The sequence below is a fragment of the Macaca fascicularis genome, chromosome 4 (genome assembly GCF_037993035.2).
Source record: "Macaca fascicularis isolate 582-1 chromosome 4, T2T-MFA8v1.1".
NCBI classification, from domain to species: Eukaryota; Metazoa; Chordata; class Mammalia; order Primates; family Cercopithecidae; genus Macaca; species Macaca fascicularis.
Window position 1 is genome coordinate 140,622,239 of NC_088378.1, and position 16,680 is coordinate 140,638,918.

At 45.1% G+C, this 16,680-nt stretch overlaps 1 non-coding gene and 2 pseudogenes across 2 annotated transcripts; 2 read left to right on the top strand and 1 right to left on the bottom strand.

The window, feature by feature from the left end:
* Positions 1 to 659: 659 nt before the first annotated feature.
* Positions 660 to 766, bottom strand: LOC135970729 (U6 spliceosomal RNA). The gene has a single exon (XR_010586587.1). It is a non-coding gene; the product is annotated as a U6 spliceosomal RNA (small nuclear RNA).
* Positions 767 to 4,360: 3,594 nt separating this feature from the next.
* On the top strand, positions 4,361 to 4,903 carry LOC135970439 (dihydrofolate reductase pseudogene; annotated as a pseudogene).
* An 8,109-nt stretch (positions 4,904 to 13,012) lies between these two features.
* LOC135970335 (class I histocompatibility antigen, Gogo-B*0103 alpha chain-like) lies at positions 13,013 to 16,335 on the top strand (annotated as a pseudogene). The gene is made up of 8 exons (XR_010586035.2): positions 13,013 to 13,138; positions 13,268 to 13,537; positions 13,783 to 14,058; positions 14,633 to 14,908; positions 15,014 to 15,130; positions 15,571 to 15,603; positions 15,710 to 15,757; positions 15,922 to 16,335. The product of XR_010586035.2 is annotated as a class I histocompatibility antigen, Gogo-B*0103 alpha chain-like (transcript).
* The last annotated feature ends 345 nt before the right edge of the window (positions 16,336 to 16,680 follow it).

The following is a 16,680-nucleotide window of genomic DNA, read 5'->3' on the forward strand; positions in this document are numbered from 1 at the left end:
GAAAAATACCAATGGTAGTTTAATGAGAAGAGCATTGCATCTATAAATTATTTTGGGCAATATGACCATTTTCACTAAATTGATTCTTTCTATCCATGAGCATGAAGTGTTTTTCCATTTGTTTGTGTCCTCTCTGATTTACTTGAGCAGCAATTTGTAGTTCTCCTTGAAGAGATTCTTCAATTCCTTTGTGATCTGTATTCCTTGGCATCTTATTCTGTTTGTAGCAATTGTGAATAGAAGTTATTCACTATTTGACTCTCTGCTTGCCTATTGTTGTATAGGAATGCTTGTGACTTCTGCCATTGATTTCGTATCCTGAGACTTTACTGAAGTTGCTTATCAGCTTAAGAAGCTTTTCAACTGAAACAGTGGGGTTTTCTAGATACAGGATCATGTGATTTGCAAACAAAGACAATTTGACTTCCTGTCTTCCTGTTTGAATATCCTTTCTTTCTCTTACCTGATTGCCCTGACCAGAACTTCCAATACTGTGTTGAGTAGGACTGGTGAGAGAGGGCAGCCTTGTCTTGTGCTGGTGTTAAAAGGGAATGTTTTCGGCTTTTGCCGATTCAGTATGATACTGGTTGTGAGTTTGTCATAGATGACTTTTATTATCTTGAGGTATGTTCCTTCAATACCTAGTTTACTGAGAGTTTTAAAATATGGAATGCTTCATGAATTTGCATGTCATCCTTGAGAAGGGGCCATGCTAATCTTCTCTGTATCTTTCCAATTTTAATATATGTGCTGCCAAAGCGAGTACTGACCACAAGTTCTTAGAAGTGGAGATAAGTGAAGAACTGTGGGTGAGATGGAGTGTTGAATTTCATCTGCAGTAATTTCTGCATCTAACAAAATGTGATTATCTCTGTCTTTTATTCTTTAATTAAGTGGTAAAATGCATTACAGATTTAAAGTTTAAATATTCTTGTATCCAGGGGATGAATAACCTGGGCAGGATATTTAATTTATTTATAGCTCATTGGTGGACACTGTCTAGTACGGTTTTTCTCAGTATTTTTACCTCTAATTGCTTCGAAGTGATTATCCTATCATGCTTTTCTCTTATGTATTCCCTCGCTGGCTTTAGAATCAATGTTATTTATACATAAACAATAATGAGTTTACTGGCTTTCTCTATGTTTCCTTATTCTCTTGAATATTACATATAAATTCAGTAGCCTTCTTCAAAGTTTTGGTATAATTAATTTGTAAAACAGTCTGGATATTCCTGAAGGGAAATAAAGTTTTACAACCGTTTTAACTTCTTGTAATAAGTTCTCCCCATTGACATAATCTTGTTCATAGTCTCAAAATTATTTAAACCTCTACTATATTTTTAGTGGCATGTTTATCTATCATAATGTTATTTTATACTTAATTGCCATTGCCTGTTTTATTTCTCCATCCAAAAAAAAAACAGCTGCTTTTGGTGGGCTGGGCCCCCAGCAGTGGCAGCTGCCAGGTCAGCCCTGGTGAGTGGCAACTCAATTGCTGTGCCCATGCAGTGTCCATTGCAGCCACCACGGCCACTTTGTGCAGGGACGCCATGAGCAAGCCCTGTGCGGCTGAGTGGCATTGTCCGTCAAGCCATCTCACTCACCTGATTACAGGGAGTCCCAGTACCTTAAAGACCCTCTGGTAGGCATCCACACACAACCACTATGGTCATGCACTCGGCCTATAGCAACAGGTCTATGCGTACCTCTCTCCTCTACCTCCCAATTTTCCAACTCTATTTTCCCCAAGTTCGTGACTGGCCAGCCAAGGCACGAGCCACTGCCCATGACTCATTCATTCATGCACTACTGGGCATCATTTCACACTCCCCACCTCCCATGGGCTTGTTTGGGTTTGATTCCTAGTTCCTGGCTTGAGAGCCATTTCCAAAGCTGTTCTGATGTCAGCTCCCAAGCCTACTGCTGTTGTTGTAGATTTTCCTCTTTATATATATTTATTTCCTGGAATTAAAAACAATTGCACTAATTTTTTCAATTCGGCATTTCCAAGGATATGCAGTAGGAGTGATTCTTCTTAGTGTACATAGAATTGCTTCAAACACCAGCAATGTATATTTGAGGGAAGGACAGCATGCATGGAGAAAGGAGGACAATCCACAAGTGGGCAGTGTAGTTTCACAAAGTGAACACTTGGGTAAACAATACCCACATCAAAGTACACCAGTCACAGCCTGCTGAAAACACCTTTGGGTCCTCCTCAGTCATAAACCACCCTCCCCACCCTAGAGTAGCCACTCTTGATTTCTAACACAGATGAGTTGAATGGCATTATACAATCACCATCATGCCCCTGGATCTCATCATCTCGCTGTGTGTGGTCGTAGCCTGTTCACTCCCGTGGCTGTCCAATGCTCCACTTTATAAATAGCTCATATTTCTTGTCCCTTCACTTTGATAGACAATTGTGTTGTACCCAGTCGTGCTGCTATGAATAATATTTTCATATATTTTGGCACACACATACAAGCATTTCTACTGGTTGATAACTAAGTGCTATTGCTGGGTCATAGGTGAGTAGATGCTTGGCTTAGTCTCTGGTTAACAAATTTCTAGTAGTAAACAAACAGTAGAGGAGTGTGAATCTCTTACTTAGAAATTATTTGGATAATAAATAAGGAAAGAATGAGAGACCGAGACTATAATAACCCTTTTGCAAACCATCATGACTTAACGAATTTAACCATTGAACAGCAATGGCAATTAACAACACAATAAAACAAAAAACTAATGTCAAGTTCTTCCTCTTGATGGAAGAACACAATACAGCACCATCAAACAAGTACAAGTGACAAAGAAACCAAGCCTGAATATAAGCTAGCCTCCATAGCCAATTACCAATTTAGAGGCAATACAGAAAATAAAAACACATATTAAACAATGGCTTGGGGAGCAATCAGCAAAATGCACACTATGGGAAGCTCTACCACACAATATAAATTTCAAGAAAGAATCTATAGAATAAAAGAACAAAAGCATATTTCTAAAGGTAAAACTAAAGTATAATTTTGGATGATAAAAATATAAAATAGAACAAAGAAGTGATGATGTGAAAGTCAAGATGTATTTTTATTTGGGGGAGGAAAGAGTTTCCTACTGAGCTGGGACAAATGATGGGGCTTCTGGTTTGCTCCACAAACGTCTGTCCCTGGTGGTTAAAGGGTGTTCACTTTTTATTCAAGGACACAAATTTTAGACCGTTTCTTTTTCCTTCTGGAGTCCTACATTTTATTTTATGACACAAAGGTTAAGGAAAAAATAATTTACAGAGTATGGTTACTGTTTTACACAAAGCCCCCTCCCCATCTTCCCTCTGAGCACCGAGAACAACCAGCAGCCCCAGGACCCCCAGCAGGGGTGACCTCACTTCTAGGTGTGTGTGCAGCTCACATCAGCAGAGGCAATTTGCAGTTCTACTCCTTGACTCTTGAAAAATCTGATAGGACAGACCTGAGGAGAAGCCTTCCCTGCCGTCTGCAGGCTCTTGGCCACCAGTGTAGAGGGAGCGGCTCCTCACCTCTCCCACAGGCACCTTCACAACCACAGCCTCCTCTCTGCATGGGGAGTTCATGGCCCTTCCCCTGAACACGGTGACATGGATCTCGCCAAAGGTGGAGATGACACCATTCCTCCCCCCACTATCTTTCGCTATAGAGCAACTGGAGTATGTTCCACCCACACACAGGACAGGGAGCTGACAACCAAGGAGGGGAGGATCAATACTCCAGCTTTCTCTACTTGTAATAACTTCTCTCCATTGGCATAATCTTGTTCATAGTCTCAAAATTATTTAAACTGCTACTATATCTTTAGTGGCATATTTATCTATCATAATATTATTTTATTCTTAATTACCATTTCCTGTTTTATTTCTCCACCGCCCAAAAAATAGCTGCGTTTGGTTGGCTGGGCCCTCAGCAGTGGCAGCTGCCAGGTCAGCCTTGGTGAGTGGCGACTCAATTGCTGTGCCCATGCAGTGTCCATCGCAGCCCCCACGGCCACTTCTGTGCAGGGACTCCATGAGCAAGCCCTGTGCGCTTCTTTTGCTTTACAGGAAAGTTGACGCAGGTTGGTGTCCAGTGAAGAAATCCCAGGTGCACGGAAAGGAGAGGAGGGTCTCAGGGCTGTGAGTGATCTGCAAAAGGAAGTGCATGGACCACCAGGTGGCGATGCTGCGCTGCCCCAGCTCCCAGGAGGTGAATGCTCAGGACCAGCTTTGAGGTGGAGAGAGAGATGTCATTGCTCATCCTCCAGGTTCAAAGTAAAAACCTTCAGGCCAATCTTGGCCGCGCGTTCTGGTGTAGCGAGCGGGTTCGGAGGTGCTCACCGCTGCTGCTGTCATGGTTCGTTTGCTAAACTGCATCGTCGCTGTGTCCCAGAACATGGGCATTGGCAAGAACCGGGACCTGCCCTGGCCACCGCTCAGGAATGAATTTAGAGAATGACACAAACTCTTCACTAGAATCTGGTGTTATGTGTAGGAAGATCCGGTTCTCCATTCCTGAGAAGAATCGATCTTTAAAGGATAGAATTAATTTAGTTCTCAGCATAGAACTCAAGGGACCTCCACAAGGAGCTCATTCTCTTGCCAGAAGTCTGGATGATATCTTAAAACTTACGGAACAACCAGAATTAGCAAATAAAGTAGAGATTATTTGGATAGTTGGTGGCAGTTCTGTTTATAAGGAAGCCCTGAATCACCCAGGCCATCTTAAACTATTTGTGACAAGGATCATGCAGGACTTTGAAAATGACACTTTTTTTTTCCAGAAATTGATTTGGAGAAATGTAAACTTCTGCTAGAATACCCAGGTGTTTTCTCTGATGTCCAGGAGGAGAAAGACATTAAGTTCAAATTTGAAGTATATGAGAAGAATGATTAATGTGAAGGTATTTTCTGGTTTATTTTAAGTTGTTCCCCTCCCTCGGGAAAAAAAATTATATATTTTTACATGAGAAGAAAAAGACTTGTTGACTTTAGATCTATGAATAATTATTTCTAAGCAACGTGTATTTATTCCGCACTAATCTTGAATATATCAGATACCATTTATGAAACACTCTTGCTATAACTAAGTGCCTCTCCAAGACCCCAACTGAGTCCCCGCACCTGCTACAGTGACCTGCCATTCCACACCCATCGCACGTGGGACTCTGGCCAGTCCTTGACATTGTCGGGCTTTTCAAATGTTGGTAGTATTTATTAAAGATTAAGATGCACATACCCTCCAACTGAGCAGTTTCACTGGTAGGAAATACCGAAAGCTTCCTACGTGTATATCTAGAGGTTTGTAGACAAATGTTGCAGCCTTGTTTGTAACAGTGAAAAATTGAAAACAACCTGAAAGTCCAGTGATGGGAAAATGAATATATTTCTGTCTCAGATTGGGGAACCCAAAGCAGATTCCAAGACTGAAATTTCAGTGAAGACAGTTTATTTTCTAGGTCTTACCAGAAAGCATCAATTGAGGTATGGAGAAATGGAACTGAGAAGGTAAGAAAAGCAGTTTAAAGTCAGTGAGCAGGTTCTCATCGGTATCAAGCTCCATACTGCTGAGATACAGGGAAACGGAGGGGAGAAAGCTGGAGGAGTATTGATCCTCCACTCCTTGGTTGTCAGCTCCCTGTCCTGTGTGTGGGTGGAACGTACTCCAGCTGCTCTATAGCAAGTCCCCGGTGTTTGCAGTAAGAAGTTGCTGGCATGCATGGGAACTGTGAATGGCAAACACTTAAAGCAATTATATGTTTAAGTATATAACGTCTTCATATCTTTTTTTTTTTTTTTTTTTGGACAGAGTTTCACTCTTGTTACCCAGATGGAGTACAATGGTACGAACTCAGCTCACTGCAACCTCTGACTTCCCGGGTTCAAGCAATTCTCCTGCCTCAGGCTACCAAGTAGCTGGGACTACAGGCGCATGCCACGACACCCAGCTAATTTTGCGTTTTTGGTGGAAACGAGGTTTCACCATGTTGGTCAGGCTGGTATTGAACTCCTGACCTCAAGTGATACGCCCGCCTCGGCCTCCCAAAGGGCTGGGATTACAGGCGTGAGCCACCGCACCTGGCAGATCTTCATTCTTTTTATGTAGTAAAAAGTATAAACTCACACATGGTTTATTTGAAATAATTTATGATAAAAACAAATAAGGAGCAGGAAAACCAATTCTAAGTTCAAGTGAGGGATCTTGGTAGTTTGAACCAGAAGGTTGCATGTAGTAAGAAAGTGTGATTTAAGACATATATTAAGGTTGGAAGTAGCAGGATATTCTGATGGAGTTTGACTTTGGTTTGGGGTCCACTGAGTTTGAGATGTCTTTGAGAAAGGAAGGAAGAAGAGAGAGAATACAAGAAAAACTGGCCAGGCACAGTGGCTCACACCTGTAACACCGTGGCTCAGCATTTTGGGAGGCAGAGACAGGCAGATCCCTTAAGAGCAGCTTGGGCAACATAGTGAAGCCCCATCTCTACAAAAAATACAAAAATTGGCTGGGCATTGTGGCACCCACCTGTAGTTCCATCTACTCAGGGGGCTGAGGTGGATGAATTGAGGCCGCGAGGGCAAGGCTGCAGGGAGTTGTGGTTGTGCCACTGCACTCCAGCCTGGGTCACAGAAGAGACCCTGCCTCGAAAAAGAAGCTGAAAACAATGGAAGCATGACTTCAGAATTCTAGAAAGAAAGTGATTTTCAACGGATAAATCTATATTCAGCCAAATAATCAAGGGTGAAGGTAAAATAATACATTTTTAGACAAGCAAAGAATCAGGGGTTACCTCCATGTACCCTTTCTTGGGAAGCTATTGGAGAAAATACTCCAGCAAAATGAAGGAGTAAACAAACAAGAGAATGACATGGATCCAGCAAATAGGATCCAACACAGGAAATATTCCAGCTACGGAGCTGGCTTAAAAAAAACAGTACAAATATTAATAGGTTAGCTGGGTGGAATGGCCCATGCCTGTAGTTCCAGCTACTCAGGAGGCTAAAAGCAAGAGATTGGCTTGAGTCCAAGAGTTCCAGACCAGCCTGGCCACCATAGTGAGATTCCCTTCTCTTAAAAATAATAATAAGTTATTGCCAGATTTTGGGCATTTGGAAAGAAGTTCATTGAAGATAAAGCAAAAGTGAAAAAAACAAGGGGGAAGGGTGTTGGGCAATCATTAATTCTAGGGCAGAAGGAAGTACTGGAGAGGAAGTAAGAGCACAATACTCTGTTCTTCTCAACAGTGAGCAATATGTACATAGTCATAATGATGCGGTGACTGCTTAGCCCCTAACTCTGGTAACTACTTTGGGACAATATGGGAGGAAAAGTGAAGATAGTGATGGTGTAAGAGCTAAATCTTCATCTGTCATTCAAGAAATCACTGTAAAATGTATAAAATAATCAAGAAATGACTAAGTAGTTATGTGAGGAGAAAAACAGAAGACATTGCTAAAAGAGTTGAAAGTCATTGCTCTGGAGGATTAGGAGGGACGGGGCAGGGGATGGTTAGGATGCATTATAAACAGAAGAGGCTTTTTAAAATTACATGTATTAATATATGCACCCTCTTGAAAAACTGAAAAAATAATAATTTGGAAAAACCCATGAAGGCAACGACCAGAAGGAAAAACTGAGAGAATGAAAAGTGCTTGTCTCTGGAGAGAACAACTGTCAGGACTGTGGCTTTCATTGTAAGACTTTTAGAGCCATTTGATTTTACTTAACCATTTTCATCTATTTCTTTAATAAAACAACTCTATCATAACAAAAAGTTACATTCATTCATAGAAAACAAACAAACAAACAAAAACCCTTCCTGCCCAGCCCATCTCATTCTCCCTGAATCCTCAGCGCTAATGAGGACTGTCTCCTTCTCGCCTCCCTGGACTGGGCTTTTTACCACTGGAAAGTGGATGTGATTTCTAGTTTCTGCATATCCTGGTTTATTGTGCTGCCAGTAAAATAAAATCAAAAAACATGTTGAATAAATAATAAATAAAATAACCCATAGTGAGCAAAGGTTTACAATGTATTTTTTGGAGTCAAGATCTCACTCTGTGGCCTGGGCTGGAGACCAGTGATGCAATCATAGCTCACTGCAGCCTTGAATCCATAAGCTCAAGGGATCTTCCCATCTCAGCCTTCCCAGTACCTGCGAATACAAGCGCCCACCACCAGGCCCAGCTAAGTTTACTTATTTTTATATTTTTAGAGATGAGCGTGTCACAATGTTGTCCAAGCTGGTCTCCAACTTCTGATCTCAAGCAATCCTCTTGCCTTAGCATCCTGAACTGCTGGGATTACAGGGGTGAGCTGTCATGCCTGGCTTGTAAAATACTGACACCATCAAGGTTTCCTTCTCCAAGTGTGGACACAGCAGCAGACGCCCCTTGTCTCTTGGGTCAGAACACTGGGTAGAGTGGAATAGCAAGGCAACAAAGTCCCTGCAGAACACGCCCCCATGGAAGAGGTCCAGCAGGAAGGGCCAACTGTCCCAGGGCCACCATATTTAGGGATAACTCCTCTTTCTGGGCAAGACTGTTCTTTGATTACTTGTGTATTCACAATAGTTCTGAAGTCGTAGGATGATGAGACTCAAGACTGGCTGGGATTTGTTTTCGAAAAACCATCTCCAAGATTTGTTGATCTTTTGAATGGTTTTTAGTGTTGCAATTTCCTTCAGAACTTAACTCATTCTTAACATTTCACAGTCTACTTTCAGTTAATAATGTACTAGCACCCATAAATATAGAAATATTGCAACCATTTATCCTCTATAAAATGTGCATCTTTTTTGGTATAGATATTATACGGAATATATTTGTATAGGTTGTAAGTCCCACGATAAAAAAAAAACTTTTTCTTATCTTTAAACAGTTCTATGTATATAAAGTAAGAATAAATGAAGGGAGCAAGATAGCCTTTTGCACTTAGCTCAGTATTTACCATTTTTTATTATCTTCATCTTTTCTGATAATCTCATTTTCCACCTGGTATCATTTGTCTCTAATCTGAAGAATTTTCTTTACTAGTTGTTATTGTACAGATCTGCTGGCAAGAAATTCTCTTAATTTTTTTTACCTGAAATATCTCCTTATTTGCCTATCCTTGAAGGACATCTATGCTGGATATAGAATTCTTAGTTAACTTTTTTTGTCCTCCGGCACTTTAAAGATGTTATTCTACTTTCTTTTGTTTCTATGGTTTCTAATAAGAAGACATGAGTCAGGACAAGAGGAACAGAGGAACCAAAACTGCGAAAATAACATGGTAGACCTAAAACTTGTCATATCAATAATGACAAAAACCTATATGAACCACCACTCTAATGAAGGGCAGAGATTGTGTGACTTGGTTTAAAAAAACACGGAATCCAACCATATGCTCTTTCCAGACATGCACTTTGCTTGTTTGTTTGTTTGTTTAATTTAACTTTTATTTTTAGTTAAGGGGCACATGTGCAGGTTTGTTATATAGATAAACTTGTGTCATGGGGTTTTGTTGTACAGATTATTTCTATACCCATTAGTACCCACCCAAGTATTAAGCCTTAGTACCCATTAGCTATTTTTCCTGATCCTCTCCCTCCTCCCACCCTCCACCCTCAAGTGGACCCTAGTGTGTGTTGTTCCCCTCTACGTGCACATGTATTCTCATCATTTAGCTTCCACTGATAAGTGAGAACATGTGATATATAGTTTTCTGTTCCTGCGTTAGTTTGCTAAGAATAATGGCCTCCAACTCCATCCATGTTCCTGCAAAGGACATAATCTCATTCTTTTTGTGGCTGTATAGTATTCTATGGTGTGTATGTGCCACATTTTCTTTATCCAGCTACCACTGATGGGCATTTAGGTTGATTCCAAGTCTTTGCTATTGTGAATAGTGCTTCAATAAACATATGTGTACATGTAAGACATGCACTTTCTTTTTTATTTATTTTATTTTACTTTAAGTTCCAGGATACATGTGCAGAACGTGCAGGTTTGTTACATACGTGTAGTCTGCCGTGGTGGTTTGCTGCACCCATTCACCCGTCCTCTAAGTTCCCTCCCCTCATCCCTGACTCCCCTACAGGCCCTCGTGTGTGTTGTTCCTCTCACCGTGTCCATGTGTTCTCATTGTTCACCTCCCACTTAGGAATGAGAAAATGTGGTGTTAGGTTTTCTGTCCCCATGTTAGTTTGCTGAGGATGATGACTTCCAGCTTCATCCATGTTTCTGCAAAGGACATGAACTCATTCCTTTTTATGACTGTGTAGCATTCCATGGTGTATATCTACCACATTTTCTTTACCCAGACTATCATTGATGGGCATGTGGGTTGGTTCCATGTCTTTGCTATTGAATATAGTGATTCAATAAACATACATGTACATGTGTCTTTATAGTAGAATGATTCCTATTCCTTTGGGTGTATACCCAGTAATGGGGTTGCTGGGTCAAATAGTATTTCTGGTTGTAGATCTTTGAGGAATGGTCACACCATCCTCCACAATGGTTGAACTATTTTACATTCCCACCAACAGTGGAAAAGCATTCCTATTTCTCCACAGTCTCGCCAGCATCTACTGTTTCTTCACTTTTTAATAATTGTCATTCTGACTGACAGGAGATAGTACATCATTGTGGTTTTGATTTGCTTTTCTCTAATGATCATTGATATTGAGCTTTTTTTCATATGTTTCTTCTTCTGAGAAGTGCCTGTTCATATCCTTCACCAATTTTTGATGGGGCTGTTTTTTTTTTTTTCTTGTAATTTGTTTAATTTCCTTGTAAACAAACATTTGAGCTCTCATCATTCTTGTTTAAACGCCTAACAGGCATCCTAACCAGTGTAACAAGGACTGGGCATGGTGCCTCATGCCTGTAATCCCTGCATTTTGGGAGGCCGAAGTGGGAGGATCACTTGAGTTCAGGAGTTGGAGACCAGCCTGATAGTGAGACCTCATGTCTACCAAATAAAAATAATTTTAAAAGAAAAAAGATCAATAGATAGGAAAGGAAGAAACAAAAGTCTTTCTTTGTCACCAGCTTCATTGTATATGTAGAAAACACTAGGAGATTCTGAAAAAGTCTCTAGAATTAATCATTGAATTTGCAAAATAGTTTGTAAAATATATGTAATAGGTCACTTAGATGAACATGAAAAGATAGTAAACAATACTAGTCATCTAAGAAGTGCAAGTTAAAACCACAATGAGAAGCCATCACACATCACCTAGAATAGGTAAAGTTAAAAAGACATTTGATAAGTCTAAATACTGTCAAGAATATGGAAAAAATAGGAATGTCTGATATTGCTGGTAGGAATGCAAAAAATGTGGCAGTCAACTTGTAAAGCAGAATGGCAACTTCTTATACAGTTACCCATCCATTACCACATGACCCAGCAATTCCACAAATATGTATTTATCCAAAAGAAATAAAAATGTAAGGTCACACTTGTAAGCAGTTATTTCTAGTGGCTTCATTAATAACAAACCCTAGCTGGAGGAATCCACATGTAAATCAACTAGAGAACAGAGAAACCAATGAATAAACTGGGATTCCAGCAATACTCAGCAGCTGCTCAGCAACAAAAATGAGTGAATGGCATCATCTCAAACACCGTTATGCTAAGGGAGAGACCAAATGAAGGACTACATATCATATGACTGCATGTCCATTAAATTCTAGAAATTTCACTATTGCAGTGACAGAAAACAGAGCGGTGGTTGAGTGAAGGGAAGGGGTGAGGGTGGGAGGCAAGGATTAAATAGAAAGGGGCATAAAGAAAGTTTTTAGGGAAAAGAAACTGTTCTCCACAGTGCCACAGTTCAGGAGTAATTGGGTGGTGGGAACTAAGGGGAGAGGAGGGTGTGAGGGATGAGGGCAGAGAGAAGGGCTGGAGAAGCAGGAAGTGAGGAAAAGGAGAAGGGGAAAGAATTCTAAAGCAGGGGAAGAGCCTAGCAGGCGGTTCTTCGCATTCAGTATTCAATACATTTTGTTGGACTTCCTAAAAAGTAATTGGCTCCTCACGATTAAAAAAAAAAAAAAAAAGAGCTACAAAAATACCAAGGGTCCAGATAAAATATGCACACTGCTTAGATGTGCAGAGTTCAGGAAACCAGGCAGTGCTTGAGCGTCCGTGAAGAGCATTGGGACTGTATGGAGCACTCGCAACTTTGAGGTGATGACGACAGGTTCCCGGTTGCAATAGACAGTAACAAACCCTGCTTCTTTGTATTCAGGAGATGTTCTGGACTCACACAGGGAAACTCGGGCTAGGGAATGAAGGTAATTTTAAATGCAACAACCCACAGTCACAGATCCATAGTCTGCGAAAGTAAAACTCGGGAGCTTTGTAATGCTGTTTTGACACAGGTCTTTCACAAATTGGAATTCTAATCATTCAGGGATTACCAATATCGTGCTACCTACTGTATTAATAAACAAAAAGGAAACTTCGTCTCTATGAGAATCTCTATGTGGTGCCTTCAGACAAAACTTCACCAAGTTTAGAAAGAAAACCCCTGTCTCTACACCTCCATTCCCAGGGCGAGCTCACTCTCTGGCGTGAAGTTCCCTGTGGTCAGTTTCCCTGTACAAAGGTCCAAGGGGAGAGGTAGGAGTGGGAGGCAGGGAGTCCAGTTCAGGGTCGGGGATTCCAGGACGAGTAGGGAAGGGGAAGGGACTGGGCGCAGCCTGGGGAGGTCTCTTCCTGGTTTCCACAGACAGATCCTTGTCAGGACTCAGGCAGACAGTGTGACAAAGAGGTTGGTGTAGGAGAAGAGGGATCAGGACGAAGTCCCAGGTCCCGGGTGTGGCTCTCAGGGTCTCAGGCTCCGAGAGCCTTGTCTGCACTGGGGAGGCGCAGAGTTGGGGATTCCCCACTCCCCTAGTTTCACTTCTTCTCCCAACCTGTGTCGGGTCCTTCCTCCAGGATACTCGTGACGCGTCCCCAGTTCCCACTCTCATTGGGTGTCGGATGTCTAGAGAAGCCAATCAGCGTCGCCGCGGTCTCAGTTCTAAAGTCCCCACGCGCCCACCCGGACTCACAGTCTCCTCAGACGCCGAGGTAAGGTCATGGCGCCCCGAACCCTCCTCCTGCTGCTCTCGGGGGCCCTGGCCCTGACCGAGACCTGGGCCGGTGAGTGCGGGGTCGGGAGGGAAATGGCCTCTGCGGGGAGCAGCGAGGGGACCGCAGGCGGGGGCGCAGGACCCGGGGAGCTGCGCGGGGAGGAGGGTCGGGCGGGTCTCAGCCTCTCCTCGCCCCCAGGCTCGCACTCCTTGAGGTATTTCCACACCGCCGTGTCCCGGCCCGACCGCGGGGAGCCTTGGTATCTCGAAGTCGGCTACGTGGACGACACGCAGTTCGTGCGGTTCGACAGCGACGCCGAGAGTCCGAGGATGGAGCCGCGGGCGCCGTGGGCGGAGCAGGAGGGGCCGGAGTATTGGGAAGAGCAGACAGGGCTCGCCAAGGACGTCGCACAGTCGTTCCGAGTGGGCCTGGGGACCCTGCGCGGCTACTACAACCAGAGCGAGGCCGGTGAGTGGCCCCGGCCCGGGGCGCAGGTCACGACCCCTCCCCATCCCCCACGGATGGCCCGGGTCTCCCCGAGTCTCCGGGTCCGAGATCCACCCCGAGGCGGCGGCACCCGCCCAGACCCTCCACCGGGGAGAGCCCCAGGCGCGTTTACCCGGTTTCCTTTTCAGTTGAGGCCAAAATCCCCGCGGGTTGGTCGGGGCGGGGCGGGGCTCGGTGGGCGGGGCTGACCACGGGGGCGGGGCCAGGGTCTCACACCCTCCAGTGGATGGCTGGCTGTGACCTGGAGCCCGACGGGCGCCTCCTCCGCGGGTATCACCAGTTCGCCTATGACGGCAAGGATTACATCGCCCTGAACGGAGACCTGCGTTCCTGGACCTCCACGGACTTGGCGGCTCAGAACACCCAGCGCAAGTGGGAGGCGGCCCGCGAGGCAGAGCGGTGGAGAGCCCACCTGGAGGGGACGTGCGTGGAATGGCTCCGCAGACACCTGGAGAACGGGAAGGAGATGCTGCAGCGCGCGGGTACCAGGGGCAGTGGGGAGCCTTCCCCATCACCTCTAGATTTCCCGGGATGGCCTTCCACGAGGAGGGGAGGAAAATGGGATCAGCGCTAGAATGTCGCCCTCCCTTGAATGGAGAATGGCATGAGTTTTCCTGATTTCCTCTGAGGGCCCCCTCTGCTCTCTAAGACAATTAAGGGATGACGTCTCTGAGGACATGGAGGGGAAGACAGTCCCTAGAATACAGATCAGGCGTCCCCTTTGACTCCTGCAGCAGCCTTGGGCACCGTGAATTTTTCTGTCAGGCCTTGTTCTCTGCCTCACACTCAATGTTTTGAAGGTCTAATTCCAGCTTTTCTGAGTCCCTCGGCCTCCACTCAGGTCAGGACCAGAAGTCGCTGTTCCTCCCTCAGAGACTAGAACTCTCCAAGGAATAGGAGATTATCCCAGATGCCTGTGTCCAGGCTGGTGTCTGGGTTCTGTGCTTCCTTCCCCACCCCGGGTGTCCTGTTCATTCTCAGAGTGGTCCCATGAACGCTGCCGTAGTGTCCCATGAGAGATGCAAAGCGCCTGAATTTTCTGACTCTTCCCATCAGATCCCCCAAAGACACACGTGACCCACCACCCCGTCTCCGACCATGAGGCCACCCTGAGGTGCTGGGCCCTGGGCTTCTACCCTGCGGAGATCACACTGACCTGGCAGCGGGATGGGGAGGACCAAACTCAGGACACAGAGCTTGTGGAGACCAGGCCAGGAGGAGATGGAACCTTCCAGAAGTGGGGAGCTGTGGTGGTGCCTTCTGGAGAAGAGCAGAGATACACGTGCCATGTGCAGCACGAGGGATTGACGGAGCCCCTCACCCTGAGATGGGGTAAGGAGGGGGATGAAGGATCATGTCTCTTCTCAGGGAAAGCAGGAGCCCTTCTGGAGCCCTTCAGCAGAGTCAGGGCCCCTCATCCTTCCCCTCCTTTCCCAGAGCCATCTTCCCAGTCCACCATCCCCATCGTGGGCATTGTTGCTGGCCTGGCTGTCCTAGCAGTTGTGGTCACCGGAGCTGTAGTCGCTGCTGTGATGTGGAGGAGGAAGAGCTCAGGTAGGGAAGGGGTGAGAAGTGGGGTCTGGGTTTTCTTGTCCCTCTGGGGGTTTCAAGCCCCAGGTAGAAGTGTTCCCTGCCTCATTACTGGGAAGCAGCATCCACACAGAGGCTAACCCAGCCTGGGGCCCTGTGTGCCAGCACTTACTCTTTTGTGCTGCACATGTGATAATGAAGGACGAATGTATCACCTTGATGATTATGGTATTGGGTCCTGATTCCAGCATTCACGAGTCAGGGGAAGGTCCCTGCTAAGGACAGACCTCGGGAGGGCAGTTTGTCCAGGACACACAGCTGCTTTCCTCCTGTTCCCTCATCCTGCCCTGGGTCTGTAGTCATCGTTTTGGAAATTTCTCTTGGGTCCAAGACTAGGAGGTTCCTCTAAGATCTCATGACCCTGCTTCCTCCCAGTCCCCTCACAGGACATTTTCTTCCCACAGGTGGAAAAGGAGGGAGCTACTCTCAGGCTGCGTGTAAGTGGTGGGGGTGGGAGTGTGGAGGAGCTCACCGACCCCATAATTCCTCTTGTCCCACGTCTCCTGTGGGATCTGACCATGTCCTGTTTTTGTTCTACCCCAGCCAGCGACAGTGCCCAGGGCTCTGATGTGTCTCTCACGGCTTGAAAAGGTGAGATTCTTGGGGTCTAGAGTGGGGGGGCAGGGGCAGAAGGGAAGGGCCTGGGTAATGGAGATTCTTTGATTGTAATGTTTCGAGTGTGTGGTGGGCTGTTCAGAGTATCATCACTCACCATGACTGACTTGAATTTTTTGTTCATGACTTGTTTTCTGTAGCCTGAGACAATTGTCTTGTGTGGAACTGAGAAGCAGGATTTCTTCACGCCTCCCTTTTGAAGACACTCTGGCATCTCTTTCTGCAAAGGCATCTGAATGTGTCTGTGTCCCTGTTAGCATAATGTGAGGAGGTGGAGAGACAGCCACCCCCGTGTCCACCGTGACCCCTGTTCCCACACTGACCTGTGTTTCCTCCCCAGTCATCTTTCCTGTTCCAGAGAGGTGGGGCTGGATGTCTCCATCTCAGTCTCAACTTTATGTGCACTGAGCTGCAACTTCTTACTTCCATACTGAAAATAAGAATCTGAATAGAAATTTGTTTTCTCAAATATCTGCTATGAGAGGTTGATGGATTAATTAAATAAGTCAGTTCTTAGAATTTCAGAGAACAAATAGAGACCTGAGAACCTTCCAGAATTAGCATGTTTGCTGTGCTGAGTCTGTTGCTGGTGGGGGTGGAGAAGGCTGTGAGGAGCCCAGTGTGGACTGGGCCTGTGCCTAGTTGCTGTTCAGTTCTTCATGGGCTTTATGTGGTCAGTCCTCAGCTGGGTCACCACTGCCCCATCGTCCTTGTCCCTTCAGTGGGAACTTGTCCAGCGGGAGCTGTGACCACAGAGGCTCAGCTATCACTGAGGGCAGCCCCTGCACACAGGGGTCTCTGTGCATTCTGAGACAAATTTTCAGAGGAATTCACCTCCTGCCCTGCTTCTAGAGCTTCTGTTTTGCTCTGCTCTCCTGCCCTCTCTCCCTGCCCTGGTT